This window comes from Musca autumnalis, unplaced genomic scaffold, assembly GCF_047663935.1.
Source record: "Musca autumnalis isolate F117 unplaced genomic scaffold, ASM4766393v1 scaffold_1, whole genome shotgun sequence".
Classification (NCBI taxonomy): domain Eukaryota; kingdom Metazoa; phylum Arthropoda; class Insecta; order Diptera; family Muscidae; genus Musca; species Musca autumnalis.
The window spans coordinates 11441685-11458630 of NW_027411644.1; the positions used below are offsets into that span (position 1 = coordinate 11441685).

The 16946-nt window shown below is 37.1% G+C and overlaps 1 protein-coding gene across 38 annotated transcripts in view; it reads left to right on the forward strand.

The window, feature by feature from the left end:
• Nucleotides 1-16946, forward strand: part of ctrip (E3 ubiquitin-protein ligase ctrip) — an 82630-nt gene that overhangs the window by 21102 nt on the left and 44582 nt on the right. For 12 of the 38 annotated variants that reach the window (XM_073965750.1, XM_073965893.1, XM_073965898.1 and 9 more), the window contains exon 1: nt 1314-1656. The exons of 17 other annotated variants lie outside the window; for them this stretch is intronic. The gene's annotated coding sequence lies outside the window, so the exon portion shown is untranslated. Of the gene's footprint in view, nt 1-1303; nt 1657-16946 lie in introns of those variants that run through there. 9 more of the 38 variants (XM_073965760.1, XM_073965754.1, XM_073965766.1 and 6 more) reach the window with 4 other exon arrangements.

Consider the following 16946-nt stretch of genomic DNA (forward strand, 5'->3'; position numbering starts at 1 on the left):
TCATCTAAGTCTGGTATAACTTTCACGATGTACAAAGTGTAGGCCAAATCTTTGTCGGTATTTCCGTCGTTAAGTAGTTATAGAACCGCACTATAAATGCTCTCCTGGGACAATCAATTTCGATGACTACGTGAATTGTGATGAAGATGACCGGTGTTATGGTCTACGTACTGGCTTCCAAATTTTGGACGAGTTGAATATGATTGCTGTTGAATATTTCTATTGATCAAATTATATACTTGTAGACTTGAAGATTCTACAATACACAATTTTGGTTTTAAGGAGTATGTTTTAATTGTTGTTATTTTTCGTAAAGCAATTAATGAGATTTTTGTAACTACTCAAATGAGGAGGCTATGCGAGATTTTCTTAACGGCCATTCCCGCATAATTGCCTCATTTTTTTTTTTTTTTGAATTTTATGAATGCTACTTAACCGGGAGGCATTGTACTTCTTTTTATCAACAAGGTCTTCACAATGAGCAATGGTGCAAAAAATTTTGAGCAGGCACATTGTTTCAGAAGATTATCTATCTGTGCCCGATTTATCATTCCCCGAATCTAAATGTTCTGTTCTTTAAAGTTTTACCTATATTAAAATAACACTTTTATTCTTAAAGGAAAGTTTTATTTCTGATTTCACAGCATAGCCGCTGTTGTACCTTGTCCATAGGCGAAAGTTTAAAATTCCCGGCTGTCACATTTTTCGGTCCGCATTTCTTTTATAAGGCTCCCTATATTTTACGTTTTTTGATTAATTTTAATAATTGTCAAACCTTTAGTATATATGTATTTTCAATTGTATTGTATATTTATCCGGTCCACCCTAGTTTAAAAGTTGCTATTTTCCCTTTGCTTGATTTATAGAGTGGGTTTTATTTTTATTACTTCCATTTTACGTAGCCATGTTAAAACTGATTATTATATCAGATTTAGACCTATAGAAACATTCAAATTGAATAATTTTAGTTAAAATATATAATTTACTAGTGGTTTTTTATTCCTTTTATTACCACAAAAATACACTCATATACCATAAGTTATTACGCATACGCGAGTGTATTTCTCTCACTGTCATATTCCACTCATTTTTCTCACATGTCATGACTGTTCAGCCAGATGTGTCCATTAGTTGAGTTTTCATGACAACAAGTCACAACATTTTCTCCTTTCTTATAGCTGCTGTTGTTTGACAAGTCGAAAAGAGACTCTTTATCAATACCAATACAAGATATGGAGGGGCATGCTTGCATTGAGTTGTAAACAAAGCAAAACCACGAGTTTTGTGCTCAACTGATAGTCGTGTTGTTTCGCGTTGGCAGTCTTGATTTGGCATTGCGTGAGGAAAAGTCGTAAAGTGTTGAAGTGTACGGAAGAAAAACATTGAAAAGTTAAAAAGAAGAAAAAAACTTAAAAAAGAGAAGAAATCTAATAAAAATACTCAATAAATGAGAAAAATATATATAATAGGAGAGAGAGAATATACATGTGAAGAAAAATACAAATGAGAACATCAAAATCAACCATTATTAAATAGTGTATTAAAATACCAAATGTCTAGAAAAAATATAAAAAAATCTAGATTTTGTGAAAGCAACAAAATAATCCGATAAATTGAAGTTAACAAAGTGCAAAAACGTTGAAAAAGAAATTCAAGGTATATACACACAACTTTCACAAGGATATCTACTATTTTCCACACAGTTATGTAAAAAAAAACTATACCAGCAGTAGTTTAGGTAGGCATTGACATTCCTGATTAAAGGCGTTAACTTGTCCACAATTTTCCAGTTATATTTTTTCGTCTTCTTTGATAAAAAGTTAATATTAAAATTGTGCTGCGTTTTAAGTTTTGTATGGATTTCTTTTACTTTAAGATTCTACTTTAATATTTTGTATCGGTCTGCTGCTGCCATTTTAAGCTTTCAACTGACACACACACAGATTTTTTTTGTTTTAAAATACAAACTGCCCCTGCCTGATTCTTCGTGGTATACATAAGTGTGTATGTAATTTTTTGCAATGTCTTTATTTTTATAAAAATTTTCGTAAATCTTTTGATGATATAATCGAAAATATCGAGGTGTTGGCATTTTTCGGGAAAATATTTAGCATTTTATTCAAAACGAAAAAAAACGTAACACCACAATAAATGGGTGAAAAATCATTAGTTTAAAAATATTCATTCTTCTGCTGCTGCTGATTGCTGTTTCTTCTTCTTCTTGTACTTGGTTTCGGTTCTCCCCATTATTTGATTGGGTTTTGTGGATTCATTTCTCATTGTCGTTTTCCGAGGTAGAGAAAATGTTGTTGTTTTTTTTTTTGTTCAAAGTTGGATGATGGTGGCTTGCTTTGCTTGTCTCATTTTGTTGTAAGAGTCGATGGTTTGTGTGCGGCTTGCCTTGCCTGCGTATATACAACAGATATAAAAGAAGAGGAAAACAAGAGCAACACCAGCAATAACAACAACAAATCGAAAAGGGTCAACGCAGCACAGTGAATTTAAACAGCCTCACACAGTGTTTATTTTAAACAAAAGTTTAATGTTGGGGTGTCCCTTGTTGTCCCCCACCTTCATAGTTTTGAACAGCATTACACCCTACACATATTTTGACATATTACTTTTTATTTGTGCATAGGCAAGTGTACCTTGTGCCTGGCTATATTTATAACCAATAAAATGGAACAATTTTAAGTTTTTTAGAAGAATATAAAAACCAAAACACAATCTCTGTGAAAATACTTATGTTATTTAAAAGTTCATTCATGTAATAGACAACTTTAATGGCACGTTTCATGTAAATGTTTTACAAGGCATAGCTCAAAAGCCCCCACCGTTTGTTTGTATGTCCTACAACTCATCGCCAAATGGTAAACGAAGCATATAACCGACTGTCATGGAAACGAAAAAATAAGGAGCAAATAGTTTCATTGTCGCAGCATTTGTTTCATCATGTTGGCACATCGCACGCTGGCTTTAGTTGTGGTATAATGCTGGGTTTACATTCAGCAGCAAAATTTATCATGATTTCGCATACAAGAATGAAATCATCTCATTTCGCGATTTCAGGAAATCAACATCGAAATCACAGTACACATGATATACAACCAGGTTTTTGCCTAAAAAAGTACCAAAAGTTGCAACACTTTTCACGTATCACAATAAACAAGGTAGATGGTCAATTATCATACAGTTGCACCTCGATTATCCGGGAACCTCCATTATCCGTGATAGAAAAGAAATGTTGAACTTTTTTCATATCTTCTATTTTTCGTTATAAACATCATTGCCCGGGAGTAAAAACACACTTTCCAATTAATCTGATTAAGCAAACAAAAGGTAAACAAAGAAAACTGGAAATTCTCCCGTATGTGTATTTATGGTATCACAAAAACCATGGGACAAAGTCAATTCAGATGAATCTGGTGATGATTATATTATGTATCCTTCTCAAATTTGGTGGATTACAGTAACAAATAACAAATAAAAATTGCAGATTTTCATATTATTGTACAATATTAAGTAATTTTTACTTAAAAAATATGTTTAAAAACTGCATAAGAGCATTGCCTCCATTATCTGGGAAAATCGATTATCCGTAATTACGGATAATCGAGGTCCGACTGTATTTTGATGTCAAAGAAAATGCTGCTAGTTTCTACTAGGCCAAAATTGTATGCCAGAAAACACAAGAGAAGTGGAAGTCTTGCTAGATTTCGGAGTTCGGGAACGCATTTTAGTACTAAACGAGAAAACTACTTGCAGGTTCTAAACACAACTTTTATCTATCAAAGTTTTTTTATTAAAATAATTTTTATTTTTTCATTTGTTAGTACTATACAAAATTAATACGATATATAGATAATTTTACGATATTTTTCGAAATAAAGTTGTATACAATATAGAAATATTGTTGTATATTTTTGACGATTAATTCAATTTTCAAAAACTGGTTTTGAAAATTCATGTTCAAACAGCTGCGCATATGCATCTACCTTGATTATTGTGATACGTTCGAAATCAACAAAAAATAAGTGTAAACACTGGGGTGTATTTCAGGATTTCGTGAAATCCAGTGGATTTTGGAGCGCAAGTGTAAACAGTAAAGCAAAAATAACCAAAGCCAATAAAAACTTTAAATGCAAGCTGTCAAAGAAATGTTTTCAAAATGGGGGAACAAGTCTCGTTTAGGAGCACCTCTCGGATCGGGCTGAAATTTTTAGCATAGGTATTTCTTGGGACCCCGATCACAACGGCATAAAGCTTTCCCGGGGAAGTATATACCTTCCGAAATATGTGTCTTGACATTTTACTGTTCAAGTAAACGAGCTGCCTCGACTGGATGGTTCCATAACGATTCCGGTGTGAGGTTAGTCGGGTTAGCTGGACATGCAAAGAGGTGATGCTCGTGATGTGTGGGGTACCTCCGCATTTAGGGCAAACATCCGAGATTTCCGGGTTCAGGGTACAGAGGTAGCTATTTAGGTACCTGGAGATGCCAGATCGGAGTTGGGATAATACCGATCTGGTATCTCTGGGTAGTGACCTTTCATCCTCACTAATGGGTGGTGGCCTTCCACCAAGCACAATACTGCTAGTGTACGATGAGGTATAATTATGTACCATCTCTGTATGGACCTGCTTCATGGCTTGTTCAATATCTTCGGGGGACGGGTCTGGGGGGATATGGGGGATGTTTTTAATTTCGGAGCGGTAGTCTTGCCTTATGGGCTTGGTCCTCTAGCTAGGTGGGTTTTTAGAGCTAAGATGGTTGGGATGGTTAGGGTGTTGACATTTTATTGCGTGTTGTCTCGTGAGCAGAGTGCAGTGCTCTTTGACCGGGAGCATCTTGGTCTCATGGTGGAGGTGGTTTTGGGGTGGCAACCGGAAGCTATTCTCAATGCATTGTTTTGAATTGTTTGGAGATTTTTCCACTGGGTATCACTGACGCTTGGGGCCCAGACTGGTGCCGCATAGTCCATTAGAGGACGCCCAATGGCTTTGTAGGTGGTGAGTATTGTTTCTTTGTCCTTCCCCCAAGTGCTACCTGCTAATGCCTTGAGGATTTTGTTGCGTCTTCCCGCATTCTCAGCATGTTTACAGAAGTATTGCAGGTTGTCGAACGTAACACCTAGGATTTTAGGGTTTTTTATGGTTGGGATGATTTGTTCATCAATATGTATGTCAAGGTTTATGTTTACTTCTTTTGTCCACGAGGTTATAATTGTTGCCGTAGATTTAATGACTGAGAGTTGTAGGTTTCGTTTAGAAAAGAAGTAGGAGGTAGTAGTTATTTATGTTGCTTTCTAGTGCCTTAACGTCTCTGCCGGTGGACATGACTGTGCAGTCGTCAGCGTAGGACACTAGTTTTGTGTGGGTGGGTGGTATGTGGGCTTTGGAAACGTAGAAGTTTAAAAGTAGAGGGGAGAGGACGCCCCCTTGGGGCACTCCTTGTTTATTTTTCCTCTAAATTTGTGTCCTCTAAATTCCACATAGGATTGCCTACCGTCCATATAATTAGTCAGCCACCTCTTAAGAGTGTGGTATCCATAACATCTCTTAAGAGGGTGGTGTGACTAACCGTGTCGAAGGCTTTCGATAGGTCCAGTGCCATCACCTTCAGTGATGCTAGAGGTATCTTCACTGAGGGCAGTGATCGTACTTCTTCCTGATCGGAACAGTAGAGTGATTGGTCTATAAGAACTGCCTAAGTTTGCTGGTTTCCCTGGCTTGAGGACAGGGACTATCTTCCCTACTTTCCACATATCTGGGATTTCTACTGTGTTGAGGCATTGGTTAAACGTGAGAGCCATGTACTTGGCGCCGTTTGGTCCTATGTGTTTTAGGATTTTAGTTGCAAGTCCATCTTTGCCAATTGCGGTAGAGTTCTTGGCAGATTTGATTGTTCTTATTACATTTTCTACTGTTATGGTGGTGGGGTCCCAGTTGGGTGGTAAGGCTCGTGTGTTGTTGTTGTAACAGTGTTTTATTATTATGTTTGTTGTTGTTGTAACAGTGTTTTTGTTATGTTTATTTGTTCGTTCCTCTGTTCAATCTGGCACTGGGTCTATCTCCAGTTCCAGGAAGGTGGCTACTTCGATGGGGTGTTGTAACAACAGATCCACTGGAGTCAGATGAGTAGGCTTGGCGGGACAGTTGAATATGTGCTTAGTATCCTGCGGGCCCATGCCGCATACTGGGCAGATGTCTTGCAGGTTGCGATCGATACCCGCCCAATACGAATTTAGGCGACAGCAATATCCCGAGCGTAATTGAGCCAAAACTACTCTGGATCAATGGTGGGCAAATTGCGAGAGACTCATGTATTTTTTACACTTTTGTGTATGAGGCCGAGCATTTCTGCCCAACAGTGCTCTGCATTGTCGTGGCAGCTGACGCTCTTCATTCACGCAATAATTGCTTATGGCCTTAGCAACTGCATCCGTGTGAATGCTGTTCAAACCAGCCTGATATGCATGTTGATCTAGAGGTTCTCTAATACACTGTTGGGCCGCCGTCACTAGAGCATGAATATCCTTTTTGATATGTCTGGGTGTATCGGTGGTCAGCGGATGGTGATTGGGATGGCTCTCACGAGCAAGTACTGCAACGATAGCATCTCATTATGTTGTGCTGGAAGAATCTTTGCCTCCTCATGTAGATGGTCCACTGTAGATTTGAGCAGGCACCCTGTTGCTGTTCTCAGGGCGGCGTTCTGACAAATTTGAACCTTTCCCACTGCGTGTCACATAAATTCGGGGACCAAACGGGCGCCGCATAGCTTACCACAGATCGACCTATCCTTTTATACGTGGTCAACAAGGTTTCTTTATCAGCACCCCAAGTGCTGCGGGCTAGGGACTTAAGTATATAGTGAACTAGGTCGTTTAATTGAACTAGATTGGCACAACTCTAAAAGCTATATCCCGTTGTGTTCAGTGTCCCAAGGACTACCTATGGTAAAAATTTCAGCCCGATCCGATAGGTACTCCTAAACGAAACTTGTTCCAAGAAACGAATGTGATTTAGGGCCACCTCTCTTATCGTGGTTAAAGTTTTTACTATGAGTAATCTTCGGTATCATGATCACATCCATGTATAGAGTTCCGGTGCGAAGTTCATACTTCTCGCGAGATACGGTTTTTGTCTTTTCCGAAATGTCTTAACGTCCTTATGTTGCTTAGAGGCACGCACCGAATAGAGTAAAAAATTTTACCATAGATACTCCTTTGTGACCTGATCACACATATATACCTCCCGAGATTTGGGTCTTGGCTTTTTATACCCTCAGCCTTTAGTGTAAAGAGAGGGTATATACACTTTCATACTACCAAAATGTGCTTCGTTGAAATAATGATTTTAAACCCCCAAATATGTTTGGGAGAAATTCGTTACAGACAATTTGGAGTTGATTTAGCCTCCCCCACAAACATTCAAGATTTTTCGCTAAAATTGTGCCCACGATGACTCTCGAAAAAAGTAGCCGATTGGTACCAAACTTTGCACGTCGTAATATTTCCTACCGATATAGACCACCTTCGAACAAATATCAAATAAACAGAAAATACATAGGAGTATTTTTTTCCTTTCCTATGAACTTTAGGTAGCTATCTATACACATATTGACATTCTTATCCACATTATACCAATGGCGACTAACAATTGTGCCTCGCTTTGGCAATCAGGAGGAAATGTAGGCGAAGCAATCATGAAAACATACATACACACTAAAGTACGGGGAACCGACTAAACACTTAATTGCAATTCAGTATAATTTAGTCAATGTGGCAAACAACACAAAGAGAATAAGGCAGAATGGAAGAATACAATAATGCAATCGCGTCGGGGTACTACACAAACCTAGAACACCCGTCTCTGGGTGTGCGTTCAATCAATGGTTGCTAGTTGTCGTCCGGCCAGATACTTGACTTGCATAAAAGGTCGTACATGCCATGATGCCTGCATATGGTTGTCGTTTGGTTCGACAGTCTGTTGATGGCTGGAAACGGTTGATATTCTTTCTTTTTTCCTCTTTTCAATTAAGTGTTGGTTGGTTATTGGGTGATTTATTCTGATTCTACTTTTTATTTGGTACAGATATTTACTTGGTTTAATTTCTCCTGGAAATTTTCGGTATATGTATATGTACATACATATGTATATACGAACCATTCACCAGGTCTTTGGAAGATATTGTGGTCTTCTGCTTTAATCGTTTGACCCCAGCTCCAAAACTAAACACATTTTAAGTATAGTTTATGCCAGACATTAAACATAAATTTATTGCTTGCTTTCCTTTTTGGCATCATCAACCAACTAAAGATTTTCTTCTTTCAAATACAACAAAAACGCCCCAACAAATTTCACCACATTCAAGTCCATATAACAAACCTCACATACTTCCTTCTTTCTGACATTTTGATGGCAGAAAAAGCATAATATTGCTGCGTACAATACTACACATAAGTTTTTACCGGATGGCAAATATAATAGGGGTCGCTCGGTCTTTACTTCTTTACCTTAAATTTCCTTGGATAGCTTGAATTCTGTGTGTGCACATGAAAAGATGGGGTAATGTCGTGGTGGTGGTTTGGAAGGATTTCCCCCTTACCACTAAGGAAGCTTCATAATTTATGTTTTATGTAGATGCTGTAGCATTTTTGCTCTCCGCCATTCAAAGCAAGCCGTTTGGTTCGTTTTGGAGATTTCTTGAATTCTGTTTCTTCGTTGTTGCCGAATTTATTTATTTTTTTTTTTTTGCAATTGTCTGCCCTGTGTTTGAGAATAATTTTGGTGGCGTTTTTCGTCGTTCTTTTTCTTATTGTTTGAGGTAGTGATTTCATTTTGCCATTACTGCTGTGGTTGTTGTTATGTTGGTGGTGGTGATGGTGTTCCACATAAACGGCCTTGAACTCATTTTTTGATTATGGTTGCCAAGACTGTCAGAAGTGCTAAAGCGCACAACTATAGTGTAAAGCTAGCTTAGCAAGCTAAAGTGGTTTGCCTGAGTGACAGTCGCCAACGACGGTATGACAAGCGTCAGTTTTTCAGTGAAGTTGTATTCGTATCTACCTAGCAGTCAGCTATAACTGAAACTATGTGTGAACGTGATTCGCTAAACTTGTCAAAGCAATTATTACAGCTCAGCGTGTTCGCATAGAAACTATGTTGTATCTCTAAATCTGTCGTCTCGCTACAACCATGTATTCCTATAAGCATCTAAATGTTTGCTTGGTAGCATGTCTCGATATGTTTCTCTTATTTCGGTAATGGAAATAGTTATTACTTCGAGTTTTGAGAGCATGTGTATAAACAATATAAAACTTCATCGTATGAGCAAAAGTTATGTTACACTTGATTATTGTATCCTCAAGCGTTAGACTAAAGAGGGGGGAGGGTATATACACTTTCATACGACTAAAATGTGGCTCATTGTTTGGACGAAGTCCATTTCTGAAAATTTGAAGTCTGTCTGGCTGGCTGGAATACACAATAACTCTTGAAAGGATCTAAAATTTGGCCCTCGTAATATTTTGCCCCTTAGGTCAAGTTCGAAGATGGGCATTACAACTGTCCACTCCCTCCGGTAATGGTGCGTGCGCACGAAAGGAGTAAACGAATTAGTAGTCAATACTTTGCACATCGCATTATTTCTGTCAGACATAGATCAGGTTCAAATACCTCACGCACCTTCGGGTACCTCTACGGGTGCTCTAAAATAGTTTTAATTTTGGTTTTTGCAGCAGGAAGTGAGAACAACCCTTATAAAAATAAAAAATAAATAAAAAAAATAATTAAAAAAAAAATAAAAATTAAAAAAAAAAATAAAAATAAAAATTAAAAAAAAAAAATAAAAATTAAAAAAAATAAAAATTAAAAACAAAAATTAAAACTATTCTGACGCAACTCTGAAACTGCACTTTTTCCGAAATGTTGTGGGCAAGCCCTCTAAAATGGCTGAAACGTGTAGAAAACCACTGGTATGCACGACAACTTTCGAAACGGATATGCGTTGGACCAAACATTGCATATCGTAATACTTCTGCAAATATTAGATAAATCCGGTGTATCCCCCACAAACGTTTTGAACGGAGCAACCATTGGATCTCATAATATGTTGTCCAAACTTAGTTTATGTTCAAAAATGGGCCATATCGGTCCACTAATTAACATCTCACAAAAGTTCAACTTTTTTTAGGAGCAGTTTAAAGTACGAGGATCCTTTAGAAATTTTTATCGAAGCTACTACTTGCGGTCATATCGAAGGGAACGATTTAAACATGAGAGTTGATCCCTTTAATCCATATTTTTTCGGCATGTTCATACGTCTAAACTTGCTTGGGTGTTGTCCTCAGAAGCATCACTACCACAGGCTTGAATGAACATCGTTCGGGCTCAGAGGAAACACCAAATTACAACCAAATATGGCGAAGACCTTCAAAGTACTTTAAATCGAAAAGTTGCGCTTTATGGCGGGCTTTACCATAATGTAGACCCTTATAAACAATTTTTAGAAGAAATACTTTTTATACCCTCAGCCTTTAGGCTAAGGAGGGTATATACACTTTGATACGATGAAAATGTGCCTCATCGAAATAATGGTTTTAGACCCCAAGTATGTTTGGACGAAATGTGTTTCAGACAATTTGGAGTCGATCTAGCCATGTCCGTCCGTCTGTCTGTCTGTACTGCTGGCTGGAGCGCACGATAACTCTCGAACGGATAAACCGATTCGGTTCAAATTTTGGCTTTCGCAATATTTTGCCCAAACTTAGTATAAGATCGAAGATGAGCTACATCGATCCACTCCTTCCGGTACCTCCCCCACAAAAGTTCGAAAAGTTTGTGCGCACGATAACTCTTGAAGGGAGTGACCGATTTGGTCCATACTTTTATAGTGTAAACTTTCTACCAGTGTAATATGAGGTTCCAATATGGTCTCAATAGGTCCACTCCTTCGGGTACCTCCCACACAAAATTTCGGAAAAATTCAGTTTAGGGCCATCACTCGAATCGCTTTGATTTTTGTTTTAGCAAGTTGTATTCACTGCCCTCCATACGACGGTACAAGTTTCATCAGCGTCAAGTCCATACTTCCTGAGAAAATAACATGAAAGTTGCAAAAAACCCCTATGACACCGTGTTAGGTGGTTGGAGCGCAATATAACTCTCGAACGGATCTGCTGATTCGGTCCAAAATATGGTCTTAGTAATATTTTGTCCAAACATAGTTCAAGTTTGACGATAAGCCATATCGGTCCACTCCTTAAGGTACCTCCCCCACAAAAGTTCAAAAATGTTCGGAAAAATTGTTCGTACGGTAACTCTTGAAGGGAGTGGCCGAATTGGTCTATACTTTACATATCCTAATATATCTACCAGATATAGATCAGGTTCAAATATGGACTATATTTGTCCACTCCATCCGGTACCTCCCACACAAAATTTCGGATAAGTTCACTTTAAGACCTGATATCGAATCTCTTTGATTTTTGTTGAAGCAACTTGCATTCGCTGCCTCTTTTACGATGGTAAAAGTTTTTTTAGGGGCAAGTCCATACTTCTTGAGGAAACAGACCGAAGAGTGTAAAAACCCCCTATGGCACCATATGTTGCGGCTGGAGATCCACTTCCATAACAGTCAATGTCGATACATTCCTTTTAGTATCTCCTGCGCAAACATTGGTCTTTAATCCTAATCAACATTTTTGACTGTTCAAATGCCAAAAAATTTTAAAACCCCCTAAATACATACGTATTTTGGGAAAAAATTGTTTCAATATACACAGGCTGAGGGTATATCTCTGTCGGCAAAGCCGACTGATACTTTTTTACTTGTTAATGTCTGAAAATGCAAAATCCCAATTTACACTCAATTCGGTGGTCAAATGTGACCAAGACTTGAATCGGAACGTGACTTTATATGTATGGAGACTATACCAAAACTTGGACCTACACCGTCTCTATCTCTTCTGCATCTTCACCCAATTTACACAGTAATCGATGCCACTGGCATCCCAATGACCCGTAATATGTGATTTCTTCAGAGATTTTCACGCCTAGCTTATAGAATGAGAAAGGCAGTCGTTCTACGATGAGATATCACTGGCCGGACTGCATTTATGTCCTGTTTCCGGGTTCCACAAAACCATCCGCGGTGTGCCCTCTCAAAGTAGATTTCACGCAGTTTGCCAATGTAGTACCACATTCAGATTCATCCAATGGCAGATCGATAGTCTCAGAACCACCTCAAGCATGAGGCATGGCTTTCTGGCTGAAGTCATCTGATAAAAGACTAAAAACCAAGTTCGACATAATAAAAAGATTTCAGGATCACGTTTGAATCAGGTTGAACTTGGTCTTTAGTCATTTACCAGATATGACTTAAGCAAGAATGCCATGCTTCTTATTTGTCGAGGCCTTTACTGTGTCCCGAAACCCAACAAAGGTTAACGATACTTCCTATTTCAAACATAGCCTTTCGGCAATCATATTTAGCTTGAGAGTCTATGGCTCATAACTTCAGACCCTCAAGGGCCGCCTGACATATATAGTCGCCGGTCCAAAAAATGCTTTGAAGTCGTTTAATCAATTCTGCTGTTGTCCTGATATTTATTTATTATTTTCTGTAATAACAAGAATCTCTGCCTGAAGCGTTTTCTGCAGCTACCATTTAGCTTAAATCGGTGTTTGAATTATGGATTCTCGCAGTAGACGCCAACGTCAGTGCCCTCCCTCATCGTGCAACGATCTGTACATATTGTCAGACCGTCGAGAGGAGAGTTAGCTTCAGTCCAAATGTTCCTGCTTGGACAAACTTACGTTTAGTGTGTCAAACTTGTAGGAGTTGGGGAATATAATCACTTATGCTATGCCATTCCTGTCCTTTGATTCTTGCTGACTATGAAATTTAAGACCTTAGCATGTCCGAGATGTGAATCCCGATACGATCCTAACTCTCAGAGTAAACGCCGCCCTCGCAGCCAGAAACACGACCATGATATCCAAAGGACGGAGATCCAGGATCACTTTCAAATAAGCCTATGGATTGCCTTTGTTCCGGTAATCTGAATTGACGCCGCCTTCTGTGCACTTAATAGTTTGGACAGTAATACCTTATTCCCAAGTCTTTGCAACCAGACGGCATACTACCAGTCTGACTTGTTGTCTGAGTCCCCAACTTATTCCAAAGAGTTTTTCATGCAGGTGCAGTGTGTAAAAAGAGCTTTCTTCGGTCGGTCCATGGTATTCATTTTCAATGTCAAGCGATGGACTAGCATTGTACGAAGGTGTTTAGCTTCCGGAAAAAGTTCCATACATCGCATACATACCTATCGAATATTTGATCAAATTCATCGTCCACACTTGCTTTGGATGTCAGGAATATCCCTTGACTCAGAGGTTTTTTTTCAAGACACAACATCTTCCATTTATTTTAGCGGAAGAGTAGAAAGAACATTTTACTTTGATAACATTTTAACATTTTACTTTGATAAAAACAACAACAACAAGTATTTGTTCCTGACATAAATACCCATATTTTTTGGTATGTGTGCCCGTTCAAACAAATGGAATTGTTGCTGCTGTTAGTGGACGCCACGTTTATTAATATTTTTCAAGGTGGCTTTAAAAATGAAATGAGAAACTAGGTATTATTATTGTTTACTCTGTTCATAAGCACACCTACCAAGGTGTTGCCAGCCAGCTACAAAGCTGTAGCTGCAGAGTACCTACAAAATGAGCTAAATGAATTGTTCTGACTTGCGTTTTCATGATTTCACTCAGCTGACATAATAATGCTGCTGCGACAGCACTTCAAACAATACAACAACAAAATAAAAAAGCTAAACTTTTTTCTATATTTGTTGCTAACTCAGTTTCAGTTTTTGTATAAAAGTTTTTTTTTTTTTTTGTATACAAAACTACAGACACGACGCAGTTTGTTAAGTAATTCTTTTTTGATCAAGAAAATAAATAAATAATACCTACTTGGGTTTTTGACAAGTCAACATTTACAAAAATATATATATATAATAATCCGACATAGGTATAAATAATTAGTTCTTGAAATGCCTTAGTCTTGTGCCAGACTATGAAAATTTTCGTGAAAATGTTTTGAGCTTATGGGTAAGACGGGAGAAAGGGAGCTCCTTCACCTCCGCTCTCTGCTAAAATATTTGCATGTGTTATTTTCAGTGTCTGGCACAAGAGTTACTGTTCCAAAAGATTTACTTGACAAACTTTATTTACAGTTAGTCTACTAAATTATTGCAAAACCAAAATTATTACAAAATTTAAAAAAAAACAATGCTTTATTGGTATTGATAAATAAATTAAACATGTTCATTAATAGAATGCCTGTTCCCGAACCCGCAAGAATCTACACATTTTTACTACGATAGCAAATTTTCCTTTATGTTATCGAAAAAATATCCCGTAGTTTCTGAACAAAGTTATACCTATGTGTATCTCATTTTTCACAGTTCGCTCTTTTACTACTTTTTCCATTAAAAGGTACGGGAACACACATACAGTAATTCCTAATTGAAACTCTTAAATTTTTAAAAATGCATCGTTTGCATTAATTTAGTTGACTAACTGTATCTGTGTGTGTATACATGTGTGCAACGAAACGGTAAGCTTAGGTAATATTCTGGCATTGCAAACACACCAACGGCCGATAACAAAAAAATGTCACTTTGAAGATAGCGAAGCAAATCGGAAGTCCGAGAAATGTAGTGGTCGGGACGTGTTTATCAATGTAGATAGATTCTTGTTCCCTTTAGAAGTTCATGTCTTTGTGACCTCATCCATTTCATACACTTTCTATTTATCTCTATAGGTACCCCCAGATTTGTTAAAAAATTTTCAATTTTGTAGGTATTTCCTTTAATGCGTTGTTTGTTATTAAACCTTCAACAGCCAAATTGAGAGATGGCTACTAAACTTTGAATAAAGTGTCTGTGTGTGTGTGTTTGGATATGCACCTTCGATTTATTTTTCATATCAACATCATATTTGTTCGAAAAGCAAAAGCCCATGTTTATGTGATTTATATGCACTGTCTTTTATACATATGTACATACATAGATATCTCCTACGATGTATGGTGGACGACGAATATTCAATGCTACATATCATCAAAACCAGCCAGCAATCATCTAAACAAGCACCACAGTGCATACATACGACAAACGTCGAATTGATATGTACATATGGATCTACATATAAATATATGTATGTATATACACTTACGTACGAACACTGTTGTTAATTTAGTTTCATGTGCTGCTGCTGCATATATCATTTATTTTTTGTATATATACATTCGTTTGTACATATTAAACACACCATCAGCTGCGAATAAAGAAATCAAAGTAAAACATCATCAAAAAATACGAAAAATAAACACAACACATGAAATAAATACACAACAACAAGGGGAAGTAAAATATAAACAAACAATTGAATATGAAACGAACGACAAAACAGCTGATTTCAACTTGTTTTCATCTCTCCCAGTTGTTTTGTTCTGTTTGTTTGTTTGTAACGGGGGCGGGGGAGAGGGGGAGTGTGTGCGATTGAGAAGTGTAAACAATTCTCATTTTCTCTCGCACTCTCTCACACCAATTATTTTCCATATGTTTTTTTTTGCCTTTGTTTTGGTTTAAATTTCTGAGTGTAATTGATTTTTATTATTTTCACTCAATTTAAATTTTAGGGCTCACGCGCTCATTAGTGACTGAAATCTTTCAAGTTTTTTCTTTGTGTATCAGGGTTGGAAATTAAAGAAACCATTAGGAAATTGAATAGTGTGTCTGTCGTAAAATGGGCGATAGATATTATAGCATGTTGACATTATTGAAGTTTAAGCCAATGAATGGATTTAATACATTCCGAGGGTGAATCTTAACCGTTAACATGTACCACTGAAAAGATTAAAGTGAGTCTGTTATTCCCCCCCATACCATTGCTATCGAAAACGATATCGTTTTCGAATGTTTCTCGAGAGTTTTGCGGATATTTTGTTCGAGAACGACACACGAGAATGAATTAAAAACGATTCACTCGTCGCTCAGTTTGTGGCAGGAAATCCTTCGATTTCGAATATCGTTAATAATATTATTAGCGAATGATTGACGATAGTTTTACGATAGTGGCGAAAAACATTTTTTGTGGAGTTTCTTGATGTTTCTGTTATGTACCTTTTCCGTTTTTATTTCTTTATGTTTGCGACGCGATATTTAACTGTTGATAAACATTGTTGTCTTGTGTTTGGCAACCTACCCATATGTTGTCTTTATCAACACTTATTGTCTATATTATACGTAGCATTTATATCGAAATTATTTGAAAAAAGCAAATGGGAATTTTTTACAAACAACGTAAATTTTTTTTTTGAAACAAAAAAATTTTCAAAGTAAAAAATGTTTCTCGAAACAATTTTTCTTGTGAAGAAAAAACATTCGCCAAATGTTCGAAAACGATATCGTTTTTAAACTTTTGACGAACAAAAGAACAACGTGCTTGTGTACACCCGAAAAACAATTGCCAATTCTTCGAATGTGATATCGTTTTCGAAAGTTGTGTCGAACATTCGAATAATATCCGCAATTGGTATGAGGGGTCTTCACATACAAAAACACATTATTTATATTTATTAATTATTTTATTATAAAATTATGTTTATTAATTTTCTATTTGTTAATGTGAAATAACAAAGCGAACACTTTTATTGTATTATTTAGTGAAAAATAACAGATAGTTGTGATAAAAATGTCGGATAGGTTAAGTGCACCAATATTCGGCACTTTAAGGATTTGCCTAACTTCAGTCATTCACCATTCCGAGTAAATTTTCAATTGCTATGAACTAAAGTTTGTTTGCTTCGACGGTGGCACACCGCTGCCTTAAGCCTTAATTAATTTTGAGTTAAACCACTTATG